The sequence below is a fragment of the Cupressus sempervirens genome, chromosome 7 (assembly GCF_028749045.1).
Source record: "Cupressus sempervirens isolate cs-2001-9-10 chromosome 7, ASM2874904v1, whole genome shotgun sequence".
Taxonomy (NCBI): domain Eukaryota; kingdom Viridiplantae; phylum Streptophyta; class Pinopsida; order Cupressales; family Cupressaceae; genus Cupressus; species Cupressus sempervirens.
In genome coordinates this window covers 101,100,115-101,120,666 of record NC_143124.1, presented here as the reverse complement: position 1 = coordinate 101,120,666, position 20,552 = coordinate 101,100,115, and the positions used below count along the sequence as shown (strand labels likewise).

Sequence of the window (20,552 nt, the reverse complement as noted above, 5' to 3'; positions counted from 1 at the left end):
TATGTTTTGTTTCATGTTCTTGTTACCTTGTTGTTGTTTTACTGTTGTATGGTTGTGGGTATGTTGGGAAGATTTGTAAACCTTGTTATTTTGGTTGTTTTCTTTTCTTGTTTATGTTTGCAATTTTGAGTTTCCTTGCATGGGTGTTTTGGTATTACTCACCCTAGGAGAGGGCAGAAGTGACAAATTTTGGGAGAGGTCTGTTTAGTTGGACTCCAACCTGTGTAGAGTCTCTTCTCAGGATAAGAAGAGGGATAAATGGTAGGGTGTTATGGGCCCCTACTCATCAGCACAAACTTGGTATGAGTATGGCAAGTTAAATGGAAGAATGGAAGTTCTTGGTTATTGGCCCCGATTGGGCATCTGAAATTGGTGTTGTGCTTGACTTCTCCAGTTTGAAGAATCCACCTCTCCCTAGTCTTGATTCATTGTGAATCCTATTGTTTAAACCATGTATGATTATGCATGCTTGATGTTCTTCTGGCTCTGCTTGGTTGTCACCCGATCAGTTATTGATTTCCTCCATGGTTCTTGAAATGAGATTTAGAAGACATTACAAACTCCTTGATTTGATCATGAAGAAAATTTGATAAAATTATTGAAAATTGGGATTGAGATCCTATTGTAAATTGTATTTTTTTTTAACCTTATTATATATGGCAACGAAGCTGGGTTTTCTTCCCGATTCTTTCCTGGCTGAGCCTTGAATCAGGTTGATAATAAAATAAGCGATTGAGTAAATTTACTTCTCTTAAAATTTTCGTATCCTATGTTGTCATATGAATGTGTATCAAAGATAAGATGCAACAATGATGTTCAATTATACATGATTCTATTTGTGATGTATGGTGATGCCTCTATTCATATGGACTGTAGAGAGAGATGTTGCTAATCCATGTAAATGTATGGCGTCTTTATCAAGTTTGAAATGATTTAGTTCATGGTTGATTGTGTTGAAAATAATTTTGCAAGAACAAGAAAGAAAGACTTACGTCAAGAGATCCAAGCTAAAATTGAAACATGATAGAGAAATAACTTTGTGTATTTTGATACTCCCTTCAAAAAAAATAAAAATGGAGCATTATCATTTTGATCTCTTATTTTCTCAATTGCCTTAAGACTAGTTTCATCACTCTGTTATTTCAATTTTGCTCTATTAGTTATAATAGATAGTTAAACGAATATGTAGATGATTTTTCATGTAATGTGGGTATCATTGAAATACATGGCATTTGAGGTTCATGAAAGTTACTAAGCAGGAATTCATAAGAAATTTACGTAGATTTTGATGATCTTGCACTAGTTGAATTGTTGAGCATAATGCATAAAAAGGTGGTAGATTAATATCATTATGAATTAAAACACCAATTCTATAAGACTATGATCATGCATGCAACTTCATTTTTCTTTTATGATTGTTAGATCCTCATGATAAAGCATTGCATTATTGAACGGAACGAATAATTCAACTCTTGATAGATTCTGGATGTACCAAGTCATTATCGGTTTGACTAGAGAGGAAATTAATAATGTATTTAACCCTTGAATCAATCCATTTTAGAAGTGATAGAAATTGCATTGAATCCTACCTTAATCATCTAATAGATTTAAGAGATGCTCTATCAGTTTTGTAAGCCATGAGAAATTTTAAGAATTAACTTGGGATAATGTTTGCAATATGTTAGTTCTTCAGTTTTGATCTAACTTAAAAAGGATTAAATCTACTTTTCATACCATTCCTAAGAAAAATTTCCAAAACATCCACCTACAGGATGCTGGAAATTGTATTGGAGAAATAGTTCATTCTCTTGTTGAACAGAGAATATTCCATTTTGGTCCTTTATTTCAAATTTAATTATAATCAATAAATTAATTTTGGATAACCAAAGTAACTTATTTTGGTCTTTAATATCCTTAATATCTAATTTTGCAACCATAAAACTTTATTACATAAATGCCCTTCCTCTTTCTTTAACGTCAGTTTGGAGGGAGGAATAAAGTAATGTATTAAATTTATTTGTAAGTCTGGCCATCATAAAGATGACATCACCTACCCATCCCCTCTTCTCGCCTTGGGCCAAGCATCCATGAAAAGCGCTAGTTCATGTTTCCTTGGGCTTGAAATGCATTAAGTTTTACTTATGCAATTTTTTTTCCCCCTTGGTTATCGCCTACCCTGGAGGCTCGCCCTTGGTTGGATGGGAAGGCATACCACTGACGCAGGTCAGTGAGTTGGGTAGCGTGCTCAGCTCTTGGTAAGAGCGCAGACCGTGGGTAGAGGAGGTAGGGGCTGACGTGGCAGCTAGGGGAGGAGGGTTAGGAGAGTTAGTAGGGTTGAGGGCAAGGGAGTTAGTAGGATAGAGTTAGATGTGTTAGGGTAGGTTAGTTTATTTAATTAATTTAGTTTGAGTTTTTTTTTTAATGTTTTAAATATTGTTAGAGTGTTAAGAGTTTAGTTAAGTAGTAGTTAGATTAAGATATAGTGTTTAGTTTGCTTGTAAGTTAAATTAGTTAGTTTTTTAAACTTTAAGTTTAGTTTTAGATTACTTAGTTATTTAATTATGTGTTTTTAGTTTCTTTATTAATTTTTTTTTATATAGTTAGTTTAAAAAGAAACTTTAAATTGTTAAAGTATAATTAGTTGATTTAATAAAGTTTAAGGTTATTTTATGTTTTGATTAAGGACTTTTGTTGTAATTGTTAATATTTTTTTTTTAGTTACTTAGTTATGTTTAAATTTTGTAAATACTAATTTAGTTAGTTTTAATTTAAATGTACTCTAATTGTTCTAACCTTTAAGTAGATTAAATTTATCAATTAATTGTCTATTTAAATAAGTTTTAATGTAGGTTTGATTGATTTGATATTGCAAGTAATCTTAGATCTGAATTCATGAACATTGTTATTTAAGTAAGTTTTATTGCATATCATTATAAGTTAATTTAATATCATAATTTTATCGATATTAATCTAATAACGAAAGTTTAAAAATTTTAACGATGTTATCATCCTCATGTTTAAAATCTTAGGATTGTAATGAAATAACCTGTACTAAAACTACTATCTCAATCATATCAAACTTAGAGCATGTTTAATTATTATTTATTCAAAAAAAAATATTGTGTGTTTTCGCCCTCGTAGTTTGGGCATGACACTTTTGACTAGGAATTCATCATAGGTTGAGAATTTTTAGTTTGGTAGAGTGTGTAGGATTGAACACTCATGCTGATTTTCATGGCCTGGTTACTTGATTGAATCAGATTTTAAGGCCAGTTGGCAAGCCTCCAAACACAAATTCACAACTTGCAGACAAGAAGTGATAAAATGAGTTTTAATGATCAAATAATGTTTAAAATTGATTCCAATCAGTATTAGATATTCTATGGATAAGTTTGGAGTATTAGTTGTCGGAAAGAAAAAAAAAATTAGCCAGACCCATTTTGGCCCAAAAGCAAGAAAGGGAGCCAAAAGAAAGTCTACAACAAGTGAAATTTCAAGAGGCCACATTCAAACCCATATAATAAAATATATAATTTCTCCATATGATTCTACTTAAATGTGGTGGGAGTAGATGGATATGGTCTCTCTATTGCTTGGTCATGTATTTTTCCTAAGGGTAGCAAAAAAATAAATGAAAGGGGAGTTGGATATTATAATGATCTCATAAATGAGCTTCTTAGTAAAAGAATACAACCATTCATCACATTGTGGCAATATGATATTCCTTAGGCCTTGGAAGACCAATATGGCAAATGGCTGAATCCATGCATTATAAAATTTCATTGCCATGATTTTTTAATATGCTTGCTTATACTATTTGAGACCTTCTCTTTAGATTCTTTGCTAGAGTGATAAATAGGATTAAATGGTTATAAACTTACACAAGCTAATATTGAACATTTCTCATATTATGAATTCATACTTTAGCAAAGAGGCTACAAATGATGGAATTAAAATTTTATAATAATAAATCTAGGAAACTCTTGGTGAAGATTTGACAAACTCAAAGGCATTAGAGATGATTTTTCTCGGTATGCAGCATCATGTTTTGACGTGACTTGGAGATAGAGGAAGCCATAGGCAAATTAAAATAGAGAAGCTATGTGATGAAGTAGTAAGAGGCTGCAGGGGCATTTTTGTGGCAGGCCATGGCTTATAAAGAGAACAACAAAAAGAATGCAGAAGTCAAATATTTAGTGAGGAGTTAAAACTCTACTCTCCATCTTCAATTTTCTCTAAAGCCACCATTCATGAAAATGATAGAACATTGCAAGATACTCAAGCAAATTGCCAGGAGCATAAAAGTATTGATAAGTATAGAAGTAGATGGAAAAGGTTTGATACCAATTGTGGGAAAATAGTAAGGAGAGGATTTTCCTTGATCTTCATATTGGTGAAAGGCTCAAAACCGAAACCAGTTCCAAGGGAAGCCTACGTAAAAATAAAAGAAAGAATAAGTGGTTTTACCCCACATACCTTGTGAAAGGGATATTTTAACTATTTAAATACTACTACCCACAATATGATTTTTGTCTTTGAGACAATGACTTTTGGAAGCTTAGCCATGAGCATGGGTCCCATTGGGAGGCAATCAAAGAGAAAATTTTGAAGGGGCAGGCAAAATGGAGTGCTGAAAAAGTTTGAAACAAAGATGTCGAAAAAGCCAAGATTTTTAGTGGTCGTCATGTCACCACCAGAAAATGGCAAGATTTTTTGGCAAGCACCATGGTGACTTTCCAGAAAATCATAAATCTGGTTCAAAAAATGTGAAAGCCGACAAAGGAAGATGTGGGTCCCTCCAGGATAAAGAGCATGAATCAAATAATGAAAAGTGGCAACTGGGCAGTGAATGTCATGACAAGATGATGACATGGCAATGATCAAACTAACCACTAGGTGCCATGTGACACACAATTTGAAGAAGGTTGTGACGTGGTGATTAGATTGCAACAATGAACAAGATGGTGACATGTGGCAAATCAAATAGTGGTTTCCATGTCACCAAGGTGAAGTTGCACACTAGTTAACATGGTGACATAGTGACTGCTAAGGTGGCATAATGATGTGGCATCCAGATGGCAGGGATGGATGAATCAAGCATAGGAAACAACCAATCAAAGTCTGACACATTATTGGCTCTTGATTTAATAGTTTTACAAACAACCAAGAAATCAAACAAATGCATCTGAGGCCAAAAAATTCCTATGACGGATACACTTGACTGCAATCTTGGGCCAACTATAAGGTATAACTCCTTCTTCACTTCAACCTCTGCAAGACCTAGATGGGTTAACCTTGAGGTTTTGAGATATGGTACCAACAAATTTAAAACATAAATCTAAACTTAATTATGAAGATACAACCTTTATATGTCCTAATAACTCATGTAATAACACAGATCTATAGTAGTTGAATGCAAATCTATGAATCTCATAAGTTGAGTGAGGGTTAATCCTTTTCAGCCCATTACAAAACTTGAAAAATTGAACTGATTTGATTTAAAGATTTTGAATTCAACAAAACTCCAAATATGTAATAGCATGAACAAGTGACCCTGTAAATGATCAATGCCTTACCTATTGGGAAATTCTATGAATTAATCACATACATATAGATATCTAAGACTTATTTGTATCTTCAGATATATGATCTATCCATCCACCTTGTAAATAATCATCCATGTTCAATCTGAATCTCATTCTTACATGATATCCTTCTCAATAAAATTGCAACCCTATTGATTCCCTAAAGAATTTACATAACTCCTTGACTCACAAGCAATAATAAAATAACATACATCCTTAAGGGACTGCAACTATGAACTAAGATCTTTGTTCAAAGATCATAAAACATTGAAAATTCACTGAGATTGGAGATGAGAATCAAAATGAAACTAATGAAATTCTTCTTCTCTTTGTATTATTTCCTTGAAATTATATAGTCATATGCATGAAATGAAAAGCATGAAATAACCTAATAGATCTAATGTTGGAAATGATTGAAAAGATCATGAATGGAGAATAATGGAACTGGTAAAGACTATTTTCAATCATTGTTTTGTCATTGATGTCAAACTTGCTACTTGCAGGAATGACAATTGCTTAAGTGATCCTAATACTATCAATTGGTTGATTGACAAGGAGGATACAATCAATAAGATGTAACTAGAGTACCTATAGAAAGGTTGAAGTTATGATGTTGTAATGAAGTATAAGGATCATCTAAGCCATTGATGAAATAGTGTATTGATGACATACTCTAAGAGGATGGACACACTAAGACACATCAAAGATATAAGGTTTAACTAAGTCATTTGTAAAGCCTAACTAAGTTCATTTGAGAGAGTTGAGCTAGCTAGTTAGTGTCGAGAAAATTCTTAGCTAAAGCCAAGCAAGTTCAACTTTAGTGTGTGCCAAGCAATCCTTCAGGTGTCGAGTAACACAGAATTGTTCAGGTGCCAAGCATTAGAAAAAGGTAATAGATGCCATGTAAGTTTTCAAGTGCTGAGAAAAGTAGAAATGCTATAGGTGCCGAGCACCAGTAAAACAACAATAGAAACTGAGTAACATAGAAGGAGCTAAGCATTAGTAAACAAATGATTTTGAGTTGTTGCATTATTTGTTAAGACAAAAGATTCACTAGATCAGTGACAATAAGTTTGTTACATCAAATTTTGTGAATTAGTTGGATGATAAGGATGATGAGTAGATGTCACAGAATTTTATGTAAACCATGCAAACCAATTCAAGGAAAATGCTAATGGACTTATCAAGAAACAATTTGGAGGGAAAACAATATCATTTTCTTAGATCAATTCAAATTGATGTGCGAGGAGACTTGAGCGGGAAATGTAGAAAAAAACTTCTTTATAAGGAGTCATGGGTCATAGATCAAAGAAGAAAGAAGAGAGGGAGTTGGTCATAAGTGTGGTCATGTAAGAGAAGCCAAGAGAAGGCTTGTGTGAAGTGTCATGAAAAGGACATAGTGAGGAGTAAGTATAGAGCATCAAGACTCTGAGTTGTTCAAGTGATCATAGAGTGCATTGGCATAACAAGTGGAAGGACTCAATGAGAAAAATCTTGAAGGGTAAACAAACTATCCTACATTGCTAGGTTAGCTTAACAGCTAGGTGGGTAAGCCTTAGGAAAAGGATAGAAGATCCCCAGGAGAAGGATAAAAGATCCTTAGGAGAAGGATAGGAGATCCTTAGAGAGGGATAAAAGATTATTTTGAGAAGGTGACTGTAAATCCCATGGACTTGGGTGGCCCTAATAGCTCTATGTAAATCCTTTAATAGGGTGGCATTCTAAGTTGAATGTTCTTAAGTCCTCTAACAGGGCACGCTCCTAACAGGGTGTAGAAATCCTTTAACAGGGTCACATCTTATAGTGTGTAAAGCCTTTAACAAGGCAAACCATCAGAAGAGGTTAAAATCAATTGTGCAGTTATTTTTTGGGTGTCATCCCCACGCCAATTTTACCTTCTTATTCTTGGAGGGTTTTTGGGTCATCAAAATCCTTTGTGTTATGGTGTGATGAATGTTTACTTTTCATGATTGTTTAATGTTTGATTGCATGCATGATAATTTCAATTATATGCCATTAAGGATTTGACAAAAAATTTGGATTGGATATTATTGGACCTTGGATAACTAATTCACCCCCCCTCTAAGTTATTTTAAAGAATTCTAACATCTGAACTATATGTATTAACCTTCTTAATGCTATTCATACAAGAGAGACTGTGCTGAAATAATGGTTTGATAATAAAAAATTGGAATACTACTGGTATTACTTAGAGAAAACTGCCAACCCTTATAATGAATGAAAGATCTAGACTAGATGAATTCTTGAATCTGATTTCAGAATGACATGTGTCCACTTGGAATTCAATCTTTTTCAATTGCAAAACCTCTCTCATCTTTCTACACATTAATATGATTTGGTTTCATCATTACTTTGTAACCGATATGAAAAATATCTCTTGCTGAATGATGAAATCCCTTGTTTGTGAAAATATCTAATATCTTCATGAAAATGCTGATGAAATTGAGATTTTACTAAGGGAATCTGATAAAATTAAACCTTAACTACATTTCCACTATGTTTTAACCACATTCAAATCATTACCTTATTAGAAACCAATTCTAAACTTCCTCACTTGAATACAGTTGCAAATTGGAAACCTGATAGAAAACCTTAAATAACTCCAATAGACTACTTTCAGTGCAGAAGCTAATAGCATAATTGGAAAATTCATCTTTTCCCAGTTTCAACGATATAGAATATTGCTATGTTAGCCTCTCAAAAACTCCCAGGAAGACAATTTGAAAATTACTCCCCTGGTATGACTATATGGTCTACAAATTTAATTTTAAATTTCAACAATTTGAAATTGTCTAAAGTTGAAACTTTAGAAAGCGACCTTTTAAATTTTTTAATAAAAAAAGTTTGATGCAAACCATTTTTTGAGAAATATATTAAAATTTAAATCTTTTCAAACATTTTATAATTTTCCCTTGCCTTCAAATTCATGGTCAACCCTCTGTTGACCAAGCACCACATGTGAATCTCCAATTGGTCCGCCTCTATTCATCATATGATACATCATCATAGGCCTAGGCCCAATGCCACATGGAAATATCCAACAAGCTCACATTTTTTAACTTTCTTGCAACTCTGTATTGCAGGTGTGCACAGACCGTTAGATCATGACACGTGTTATGATCTTGTATCTCCACTTTGATCTTGCTCTAGATTGCCACATTATCTTTGAGCGAGACCCACTACCACATGGTAGCAGCCCACTTACCTGTGTTACCTATCCAGTGTGCATCTCTATTTTGTGCGTATGCCCCCACCACATGATCTTCCATGTGGTATCATCTCATGCCTTGGTCGCCATATCATCCTTCTTGCATCTTCATTTAAAACCATGTCTAATGTCAGGCTGACATCACTAGGTCGGCGCTGAGGGCCCACATGATGTGCATGGCTTTCAAAAGCACTTCTTATATTGACACAAAGCTCTTTGTATAAAATTGTATTTAAAAATTGAAGCTCATGCCAACATAAGGCATGTGGGATAATGTTCTTTAAAAGAGAACTTATCCTTGTCTGCTCCATGTGTGCGTGGTCTTGTTCATATCTGGCCTGCGACTTTTTTTTTAAATCCTTGACTACGTGAGGTCCTTTGTTGGGATATGGTTTCCTTTTATTCTTTCGGTGGCTTCTTTTATTTGATTGGCACTACTCCTTATTTTATGACATCCTCTAGCCTATTCTAGTGTGTGCTCTCTGTTCTTTGACTAGTCTGCGCCTAAAGCTGACTCCTTTTTCAATGCGTTTGGGTTGCTCTTCATACTGCTGAGTCATCATTAAATGGCATTTTGTGTTTAGAAATGGTGCGCTCCCCTACTAGTTCCTTTGATGCGTAGGGTTTTCTCACTGCATGTGAAGTCTCTTTTGATTCTGTGTGAGACATTTTTATTTGATTTGGTGTAATCTTTTGTTTTATTGTGACAGTGCCCCTCCATGTGAGTTGCATTTTGGCATGGGTGCTATAGATGTGGACAATCCCCTATTCCTCTTTGCTACCTTTATCCTCATTGACTGCACTACTTGGGTTTTCTAACATGGTGTGGTTTTTTCTGTGATATGCTGTGGAGTTAGGGTTTTATCTATAATTGATTCTTTGGTCATGCTTTGGAATTAGCTTCTTCTCTTTCATGATATATAGTATTCCTTGCTTTTGCATAGACTAGCATCCGCATAAGACTTTCTTCCCTATGTCATGGTTGCTTCTTTTCTCTTAACATTGAAGTCTTCTTGTCTTTTGCAAAGCATGAAACTGTCTTTTTGTGTACATTGCCCCAGCCTCTCTTTATGCATTGGTTTTAACTGCCTACTAAACGTTTCATGCTATGTTGGCTCACTATTAGCCACGAGACCTGCATCATGCTGAAAGAATGGGGATGGGAACCTCTTCAATTAGCTTTCTCTATGTTTTGAATGTGTATATCTCTTCAATTGGCAACTTTTCCTTTTTCTAGGTGCTTTCTTCTTGGGCATGGAGTGTTTTGTCTTACTCAGCCATGGGAGGTTCCTCCTTTGAATCGACCTTTATTTGTTTCATGCATGTGTGTAGCTTTGATTCTAATGCACAGACTTCTTTTGTGAATAGCATTGACTGCATTTTTTAATGATTGGAAACTTGGATCTATGAATGTCCTTTTCCACAGGTGGCTACTTCCCTTTTTTATGTGTGGAGTCTTTTTTTTACACTACCTTTTATTGCATAGTTGGGAGGATAAAAGAATCCTTGCAACTTGGGGTTTTAATCCATATGTAAGAAAAATGAATGATCATAATTAAAAGTTTATTCATAATCCCCCTCCTACCACAAACCTGTATTCATTATTAGCCTGCTATTTTTTGATTGTTAATTTCTTGGAGGTTGAAGATTTAAAACTTATACTTTAAATGGTTGGTCATTCTCCCCAAATATAAAGTGTAAAGGTTTGCCTTCTTTGAAAGATAATCTTTCTTAATCATCCAAGGTTCCTGTTGTTGTCTAGGCTTTGACCTTATATGGCTCTTGAGCTATTTCCCACCCTTCATCTTCAGAGAATAAACATGCTTAATAATGCCCAAGTTATCATTTATAATCTTGACCTTAAAGAAGTCTAGCAGTTCAATTCTCAAAAATTAGCTCTTCATTCACTAGACAAATTTCAAGAACTCCAACTAGAATCCCTATAAAATTTTGTAGTAGGAGGTATATCATTTGATTCACTATCACTGTTGTCTCTTCTCATTAGTCTCTCATATTTATCAAATTTTCATAATTCATCTTACCGCTTTCCATGAAGTTTCATTTTAGGTTTCACATTATCTATTTCCCTAGACTAAAGAAGAACATAAGTATACTTCCCTTCATTTTCCATCTTGAGTATTGTTTTTATGCACAGTGCTGGTTACATAACATTTTAACTTCAATAGTATAATCAAAACAATTCAATCACCATGACACTTCACTAATTTAATGGAATCAGTCGGGCCCCAAAGTGGGTCCGGCTAAATTTTTTTTTGTTTTCAAACATCTAAAACATCAAACTAACTAATTGATCATCTCATACTAATTTGAATCAAATTTAATCACTGACTCACCATTAAAAACAACACATTTTATCACTTTTTGTCACCTATCAAAATTGTGCTAGGAGGTCTATTGACTAGCCTTAAAAACTGACTAGAACACCTAATCAGGCTTTGAAAATTGGTACACTGATTCTTTGCTCCACACTCTTGCACCCTCCCAAGTCTCATCTCATGAATAATTTGAGGTCAAAAGATATTGACCATCAAAGTTACCCTTTTAGTATTGTCTGCAAGAAAACATGTCAGAAAACAACAAATCATGTTTGGAATTGGCTTCAAAAACTAGGCAAACTGACACTTGGGAGAATGAAAAATGGGTTATTGGTTCACTGTCATGAGGAAAGTGTAAATCTAGGATTTGGGCTCATGATGAATAACTGGGTGTAAATGGAAAGTGGTCAAAGTGGGCTACTCAAATTTGTAGACTAGAAACACTAACAAAAAAACATTTTTTGCAAATAGAAATGACCTAGAAAAGTGTGTAGACAGATTTGTCATGTCTTGTAAATTGGCATACTTAAAGTATTTTAAGATGACATTATAGTGGTACTATCCATTCAATCTCACCAATCATAGATTAGGAGATATGAGATCACGAACAGGGGTTCCAACAAATCTGCGAATGCTGACACTAGTAAAAAGATAGAAATTGTGCTTGGAATCGCATTCGAAAACTGATCAAACAAATTTTTCATAAGCTAAAACTTGAAACATAACAAGTCTCTAACATCTAAAATGCAACACAAAAGGAATTTTAGTATTTGGGTCAACTAGGTCAAAATTATTACTCGTCAAATAGGGCATCCCAGAAATTTGCACAATGTGCATCAGCATGACAACAATAAACAACCAACATTGAGAGATTCAAAACCAAGTCAAAAAGATTCAAAATGACTCAAAATCTGAAACATAGGCTCTCTGGTATGGACACTAGACATTTCCAAAGTAGTGAGTCATGAGATATTTCTAGGTATGAGATATTCAGGTGCAAACATGACCTCCTGTCGCTGTTTGACAATAAGGTGAAAATGCAGATTTGGAACTAGCTCAAAATGAGACTTGCTAAACTAGCTCAAAATCTCAATGCTTCTTCATGGAATGCTTAGATAGGCTGAATGGAAGGTGCTAGAAGAACTGAACACCTCTTAGGCCTCAAAGGTATAATCAAGTACAATCTCATTAAAAGTGCTCAAAATTTGGGCTACAATTTTGAGTGCCAATAGTGGCTCTGTCTAGGGATGCATGTCCCTCGTAGGCATGTCAAGATTTCAGATCTTTGGAAGAAGTAGACCACACACCTAAACTTCAAAAACTCTCTCGAACAACTTTATTGAAAGCGAGAAAAAACTACCACTAATATTATGTACAAACGATGGCCCCAGGCCACCGAAAAGTTTTCACAACTTCTTACCTCTATCATACAATTGATTTTCATTTACATTCTCCTTAGGCAAACTAAAACTCTCATTATCATTTGTTTCACCCAACATATCAATATTCACAATCAACTCATTAGGCAAAACAAAACTATCATCATCTTCATAGTGCGTATAAAAATCAGACATACTTTCTTCACCTTGCTCACTATGAAAATATGAATCAGTGTGATCATAAGAACTGACATCAAATTGAAATTGATCATCACTAATTGATTCATGAACACCTTCAACCGAAAACACAAAAGCTTGGTATTCTACTTCATTCAACGAGTTACATGAATCAAATTGTAACTCACCTTGTGCCTCCAAGTGTGAAGAGAATGAAAAATCTAATTTCTGCTTGTATGTAATATCACTACCCTATAAACCAGACAGAGCATTCACTACAACCTCTTCACATTCCAACAAATGATTAGATACAAAATCACAAGAATCATCATGAAATTGCCTATTCTCAATATGCTGATCTGTATCAATGTCTTCTTCAAATAACTCACTAGAATGAACTAATTCATTACTATTTCTTTCCTCATCACATAAGCTATCTGAATTTATCTCATCTTCATGAAAACAAGAAAACCATGAACCAGCAATAGATCCTATCTCTACATTTTCATTCTCAGTATAGAAGTTGTCATGTGTATTGATGTATGGATCACCATCACATACACCTCCCAAACCTGACAGAGCATATTTTGAAACTACATCTTCTTCAACATCAAATTTAGGGAAAATGTCTTCATCATTTGGAAATGCAAAATGTGGAAAAGAACAAGTATCCTTGGATAGATTAGCATACCTTTCAAAATCATGAGCCAACAAATAAAAAATCTCATCAACGCTTAACAAGACTTCATCCCTAGTTTCTTCTCCTTAGCTATGATTATTATTTGGATAGCTTGATACATTTGTAATAGAAGAATTGTTAGTAACAGAGTGTGAAAAACCAAAATTATGATCATCCCATACATCTTCTTCCTTAGACAATACCTCAACAACAAGCATCGTAACACAATCACATTCATCACTAGAAGAAAGACTATCATTGTTGTTACATTTTTCCTCTTCTTAACAATCATCATCATAAAAAGATGAATCCACATTATGCATATTATCAAACTGCTAATTACTATCCTCTAATTCTTAAAACTAAGACTCTTCATCCTTGACATCATTTTTAATGGACTCATCGCATTCATTAACATCAGACTTAGTAGCATTTAAAGCACTTTCAATTTCTATAATAAAATCTTGGATTTCACAAATCTTATCTAATCTTATCTTGGCTGGCCAATCAACTGAATGTGGCATAAAAACTTCTAAGAGTACCACTAGCCATAAAGACTCGTCAGGTCTAAAAAACTCATCAAGATTCATAACTACTGATTTGAACTTCATGTAAATTTGAAATCCACTAAGACCCTTATTATCACCAATTGTACTTCTTAACATTAAGACAGTCTTATCATGAATCTTTCTTTTTAAACTAGCAATATTTGCATGATCACTTTCAAGAGTCAACACACCACTTTCAAACCTAAACTTAGAATCCATCTAATAAACTTTTAAAACTCCTACCTCTTTTTCTTAGTGTTGAAACCACTAGATGGAGGCAACCATTTCATTCATTCAATTTTCATGAGAGACAATTATATGAAAATTGAAATACTTTTATGTGTTGCCGTATGAAACCTCAGATCTGCTAATTGGCATAGGTGCAAGCATGAAACCCTTCACACCATAGATAGAATCCTTTGTAGAGCTACCACCTCCTTGAAAATGAAAATGGAATCACAATAGTGACTCACCTTTTGAAATGAATTTCTTCAGTAGATACAAGAAACCACATAAAACATCAATCAAGAAACTTATAATTTCTCTTTCCCAACAAACTAGATCTGCCTAGAAATACTAAAAGCCTCTAATATTAAGACAAAACATGCACTGTTATAGAGATTTACTTTAGAGTCGCCACTCACACTTAGTGAGAAAATATTTAAAACAATTTTACCATCTGTACTTTCTAAACCAGACTTTCAATATGGGAAACTTGTAGATCACTAACACCTTGAAAATAGAATACACTTCATACTTCAATTCTTGACTCTGAACTTTTGTCAATAGCATATGCAAAAATTGAACTAATTGAAGATAGACCTATAACAGTCATGGAACACAATTTACATCCAATTTCTCAACATACTGTTGTCCATGAATAAAGATTAACTGGGGAACATAAAACATTAGCAGAGAAATGGTAAATGTAGACACCTAAAAATCCTTTAGAAAATAGAGTATTTTTATTTTCTGAAAAAGTCCTTGATGACATCATTATTTATTTATTAATTAATTTATTTTTATGCCATTAAATCCCTTTATCTTAATTAAAAATGTTTAATTAAGGGATCCCTCCCAAAAATGTTTAAATCTTATTTAAACATTATTTTCTTATTTATTAATTATTTAATTAATAAACTGACCAAAAATCCCAAAATAAATTATTTATTTATTTTTTGCCCAAAACTTGGCCAATTTTCTTAAGACCACTAACCTCTTCCAAAATCTTCTAATCCTTCTTTAATTTTGATTAAAGGCTAATCCCATCATTTCCTACCCCTAATCCCAACTTAAAATATTTAACTAAGATTAAATATTAATCCTCATGTTTATTAAAAATATTTTAATAAATATCTCCTCAACCCAAACCCTTGAAATAAATAAAACTTTATTTATTTCCTAAAAACCTTATTTATCCTCATCCTAGGAAGTTCTAGACTCTTCTAGAAGATGTCAATCCTTATCTTTGAGCCTAATCCTAATTCCCCCGTAACCTTGTCACATTCCCTAAACATGGGTTAAGACTTGCTAACCCAAGCCAAAGCCAATAGATATCTCCTCCTTCACCCACCCTCATTAAATGCCATCCACTTGCCCATCTCTAACATCCCTAATCTAATCTTAGCCCAAGCCTAATCCAAGCCTTAAGCATTTGCACATTCCTATGTCAAGCTTAAGACTTTATTAATCCAACCCAAGTCAAAATATCTCAACTCTCTCACAAATATCCCAACCATAAAATTTTATGGAGCCCACAAAGCCATAAATAACACTTAAAAGCCCATTCATTTCTCTTACAAGCCATTATGAGGGTCTTTATTAGCTTTGAGCCTCCTTTGTTGACCCCTCAACCCCTCTTGCTCTAACCAATAACCCTGTGACATGCGTCACTCCCTAATTGGCTATAAGGAAGCATAATCCATGTGCTCTCCTCTCATTCAATCTAAAACTTCCATAAGCTTTCTCCCATCCTTGCATCCTAGCCCTTGATCCCTCAAGCCCTTTGCCTATTTAAGGAATCCTCTCCCAAGCCATTTTAACATAATCTAGAAAGTAAAGCCATAATGCCATTTTGAGAAACCATTTTTCCATCAAATCCATTCACTAAAATCTATCAAAAATCCTCCATTGAAGCCCATTTGAGCATTTGAGCATACATACATAATCAAGCCATCTTAGCTATTAGACACACCTCTACATCAAGTGATCATCCTCATTGAGAGAGCCTATCCATGGCTCATATTCTCATTTGAGGACTTCACTTTGTCTCTCATGAAGTTATGTTAAATTAGTATGCAAATGCTTTTGATTATTTTAATTTGGTGTTTCTAACATACTAAAGTAGCATATATAGTAAACATCTCACACAACCCTACTACTGTAGAAATTTTTTTCTAATGTATTGAATCTTCTTCAAATTCTCAAGGTTTTTCCATCCTATAGATTCAATACATCCCTAGCATGAAATGAAAAGCATGAATCAACCTAACAGATCTAAACTATCTAGATTAACTTGCTTAATGTTGTTCATACAAGAGAGAATGTGCTAAAAGAATGGTTTGATAGTAAAACACTAGAACCTTGCTGGTATTACCTAGAGAAAACTGCCAACCATTAAAAAATGTAGTCAAATCTATTCACAAAAGAAGTCTATGCATTGGAATCAAAGCTACACACATGCATGAAGAAAATAAAATGTCGATTCAAAGGAGGAACCTCCCGTGGCTGAGAAAGACAAAACACTCCATGCCTAAGAATAAAGCACCAGGAAAAAGGAAAAACTACCAATTCAAGAGATATAAACATTCAAAATAGAGAGGAAGCTAATTGAAGAGGTTCCCATCCCCATGCTTTCAGCATGATGCAGCTCTTATGGCTAACAGTGAGCCCACGTAGCATGAAACATCTAGTAGGCAGTTAAAACCAACACATAAAGAGAGGTTGCAACAATGAACACAAAAAGAGAGTTTCACACTTTGCAAAAGATGAGAAGACTTCAATGTTAAGAGAAAAGAAGCAACCAAGACATTGGGGAGAAAGCCTTACATCGATTCCAATCTATGCAAAAATAGGGAATACTATATATCATGAAAGAGAAGAAGCCGATTCTAAAGCATGACCAAAGAATCAATTGCAGATAAAACCCTAGCTCCATAGCATGTCACAAAAATAACCATGCCATGTTAGAAAACCCAAGCAACATAGTCAATGAGGATGAAGGCAGCAAAGATGAACATGGGACGGTCCACATCCATAGCACCCATGCCAAAATGCAGTCCACGTGGAGGGGCATTGTCACAATAAAACAAAAGAATGCACCAAATCAAATAAAAACAGCTCACACAACATCAAAAGAAACTTCACATGTAGTGAGAAAACCCTATGCATCAAAGGAACTAGTAACATCACTATTTTGTTGGCTCTTGATTTAGCAATTTTACAAACAACCAAGAAACTAAAAAAATGCATCTAAGGCTAACAAATTCCTATGACGGATACACCTGACTGTAGTCTTGGCCCAACTATAAGGCATAACTCCTTCACTTCAAGCTTTGCAAGATGTAGGCGGGTTAACCTTGTGGTTCTAAGATATGGTACCAGTGCATTTAAAACATAAATATGAACCTAATTATGTAGATAAAACCCTTATATCTCCGAATAACTCATGTAATAACATAGATCTATAGTAGCTGAATGCAAATCTATGAATCTCATAAGTTGAATGAGGGTCAGCCCACTACAAAACATGAAAATGTAAACTGATTTGATTTAAAGATTTTGAATTCAAAAAAATCCCTAATATGCAGTAGCATGAACAAGTGATCCTGTAAATGATTATTTCCTTATCAATTGGAAAATTCTATGAATTAATCACACACATATAGATATCAGAAACTTATTTGTATCTTCAAAAATATGATCTATCCATTCACCTTGTAAATAAACATCCATGTTCAATCTGAATCTCATTCTTACATGATATCCTTCTCAATAAACTTACAACCCTATTGATTCCCTTAAGTATTTACATAACTCCTTAAGTCACAAGCAACAATAAAACAACATACAGCCATAAGGGACTGCAACTATGACCTAAGCTCTTTGTTCAAAGATCATAAAACATTGAAAATTCACTGAGATTGGAGATGAGAATCAAAATGAAACTAATGAAATTCTTCTACTTTTTTGTATTATTTCCTTGAAATTATATAGTCATATGCATGAAATAAAAAGCATCAAACAAACTAACAGATCTAAACTATTTGTATTAACCTTCTTAATGCTGTTCATACAAGAGAGAATCTACGAAAAGAATGGTTTGATAGTAAAACACTAGAACCCTGTTGGTATTACCTAGAGAAAACTGCCAACCCTTACAATGAATGAAAGAATGAAAGATATAGACTAAATGAATTCCTAGATCTGATTTTAGAATGACATGTGTCCACTTGGAATTCAATCTTATCTAGTTGCAAAACCTCTCTCATCTTTCTACACATTGATCTGATTTGGTTTCATCATTACTTTGTAACTGATTTGCAAAATATCCCTTGCTAAATGATGAAATCCCTTGTTTGCCAAAATATCTTATATCTTCATGAAAATGCTGGTGAAATTGAGGTTTTTACTAAGTGAATTTGATCAAATTTGACCTTAACTGCATTTCAACTACCTTTTAACAACATAATTAGAAAGCTCATTTTTTCCTGGTTCTGACGATATATAATATCGCTATGTTAGCCTCTCAAAAACTCCCAGGAAGTCAATTTGAAAATTACTCCCTTGGTATGACTATATGGTCTGAAACTTTAATTTTAAATTTCAAAAATTTGAAATTGTCTAAAGTTGAAACTTTAGAAAAAGAACCTTTAAATTTTTTTTTTAAAATAGTCTAATGGGACCCCTTTTTTGAGAAAATATATTAAATTTTGATCTTTTCAAATATTTTATAATTTTCCCTTGCCTTCAAATTTGTGGTCAACCCTCTATTGACCAAGCGCAACATGTCAGTCTCCAATTGGTATGCCTCTATTCATCAGATGACATGTCATCATAGGCCTGGGCCCAATGCCACATGGAAATATCCCACAAGCCCAGATTTTTTAACTTTCTTGCAACTTTGTATTGCGGGCATGTGCAGACTATCAGATTGTGACACGTGTTATGATCCTGTGCCTCACATCTGATCTTACTTTGGATTGCCACATTATCTTATTGAGGGACACCCTGTCATGTGGCAGTCACCTGCTTACCCGCATTACCTATCCAGTGTGCATCTCTATTTTGCAGGTATGCCCCTACCATACGATCTTCCATGTGGCATCTTCTCATGCCTTGGTCACCACATCATCCTTCTTACATCTTCATTTAAAACTATGTCTAATGTCACACTGAGGTCACCAGGTTAGCTGTAAAGGCCCACGTGATGTGCATGGCTTTCAAAAGCACTTCTTATGTTGACACAAAGCTTGTTGTATAAAATTGTATTTAAACATTGAAACTCATGCCAACATAAGGCATGTGGGATAATGTTCTTTAAAAGAGAACTCCTGTCTGCTTCATGCGTGCATCTTGTTCACATCTAGCCTGTGGTTTTTTTTTTTTAATCCTTGACTGGGTGAGGTCCTTTGTTGGGAGATGGTTTATTTTTATTCTTTTGGTGGCTTCTTTTATTTGATTGGTTCTACTTCTCCTTATTTTATGACACCCTCTTGCCTTTTCTAGTGTGTGTTCTCTGTTTATTGACTAGTCTATGGCTAAAGCTGACTCCTTTTTCAATGCATTTGGCCTACTCTTCATACTACTACATCATCACTATCTAGCATTTTGTGTTTAAAAATGGCATGATCCCCTGCTAGTTCCTTTGATGTGCAAGGTTTTCTCACTGCATGTGAAGTCTCTTTTGATGCCGTGTGAGACATTTTTATTTGATTTGGCATTTTTTTTTTTTTATTGTGATAGTGCACCTCCACATGCGCTACATTTTGGCATGGGTGTTGTGGATGTGGACCATCCCCTATTCCTCTTTTCTGACTTCATTCTCATTGACTACGCTGCTTTGGTTTTCTAACATGGCGTGGTTTTTTCTGTGATATGTTGTGGAGCTGGGGTTTTATCTGCAATTGATTCCCTTGTCATGCTTTGGAATCAGCTTCTTCTCTTTCATTATATATAGTATTTCCTACTTTTTCATAGACTAGAATCCATGTAAAGTTTTCTTCCCAATGTCATGGTTGCTTCTTTTCTCTTGAGATTGAAGTCTTCTTGTCTTTTGCAAAGTGTGAAACTCTCTTATTCTGTTCATTGCCACAACTTCTCTTTATGCATTGGTTTTAACTGCCTCCTAGATATTTCATGCTATGTGGGCTCACTGTTAGCCATGAGAGCTGCATCATATTGAAAGCATGGGTATGGGAACCTCTTCAATCAGCTTCATCTCTATTTTGAATGTGTATATCTCTTGAATTGGTGGCTTTTCCTTTTTCTAGGTGCTTTCTTCTTGGGCATGGAGTGTTTTGTCTTGCTAAGCCATGGGAGGTTCCTCCTTTGAATTGACCTTATTTTCTTCATGCATGTGTGTAGCTTTGATTCCAGTGTACAAACTTCTTTTGTGAAT

At 34.3% G+C, this 20,552-nt stretch overlaps 1 pseudogene; it reads right to left on the bottom strand.

Moving 5' to 3' along the window:
• LOC149545691 (ABC transporter G family member 11-like) overlaps positions 1-19,194 on the bottom strand; it is a 66,754-nt pseudogene extending 47,560 nt beyond the window's left edge.
• Positions 19,195-20,552: the final 1,358 nt, after the last annotated feature.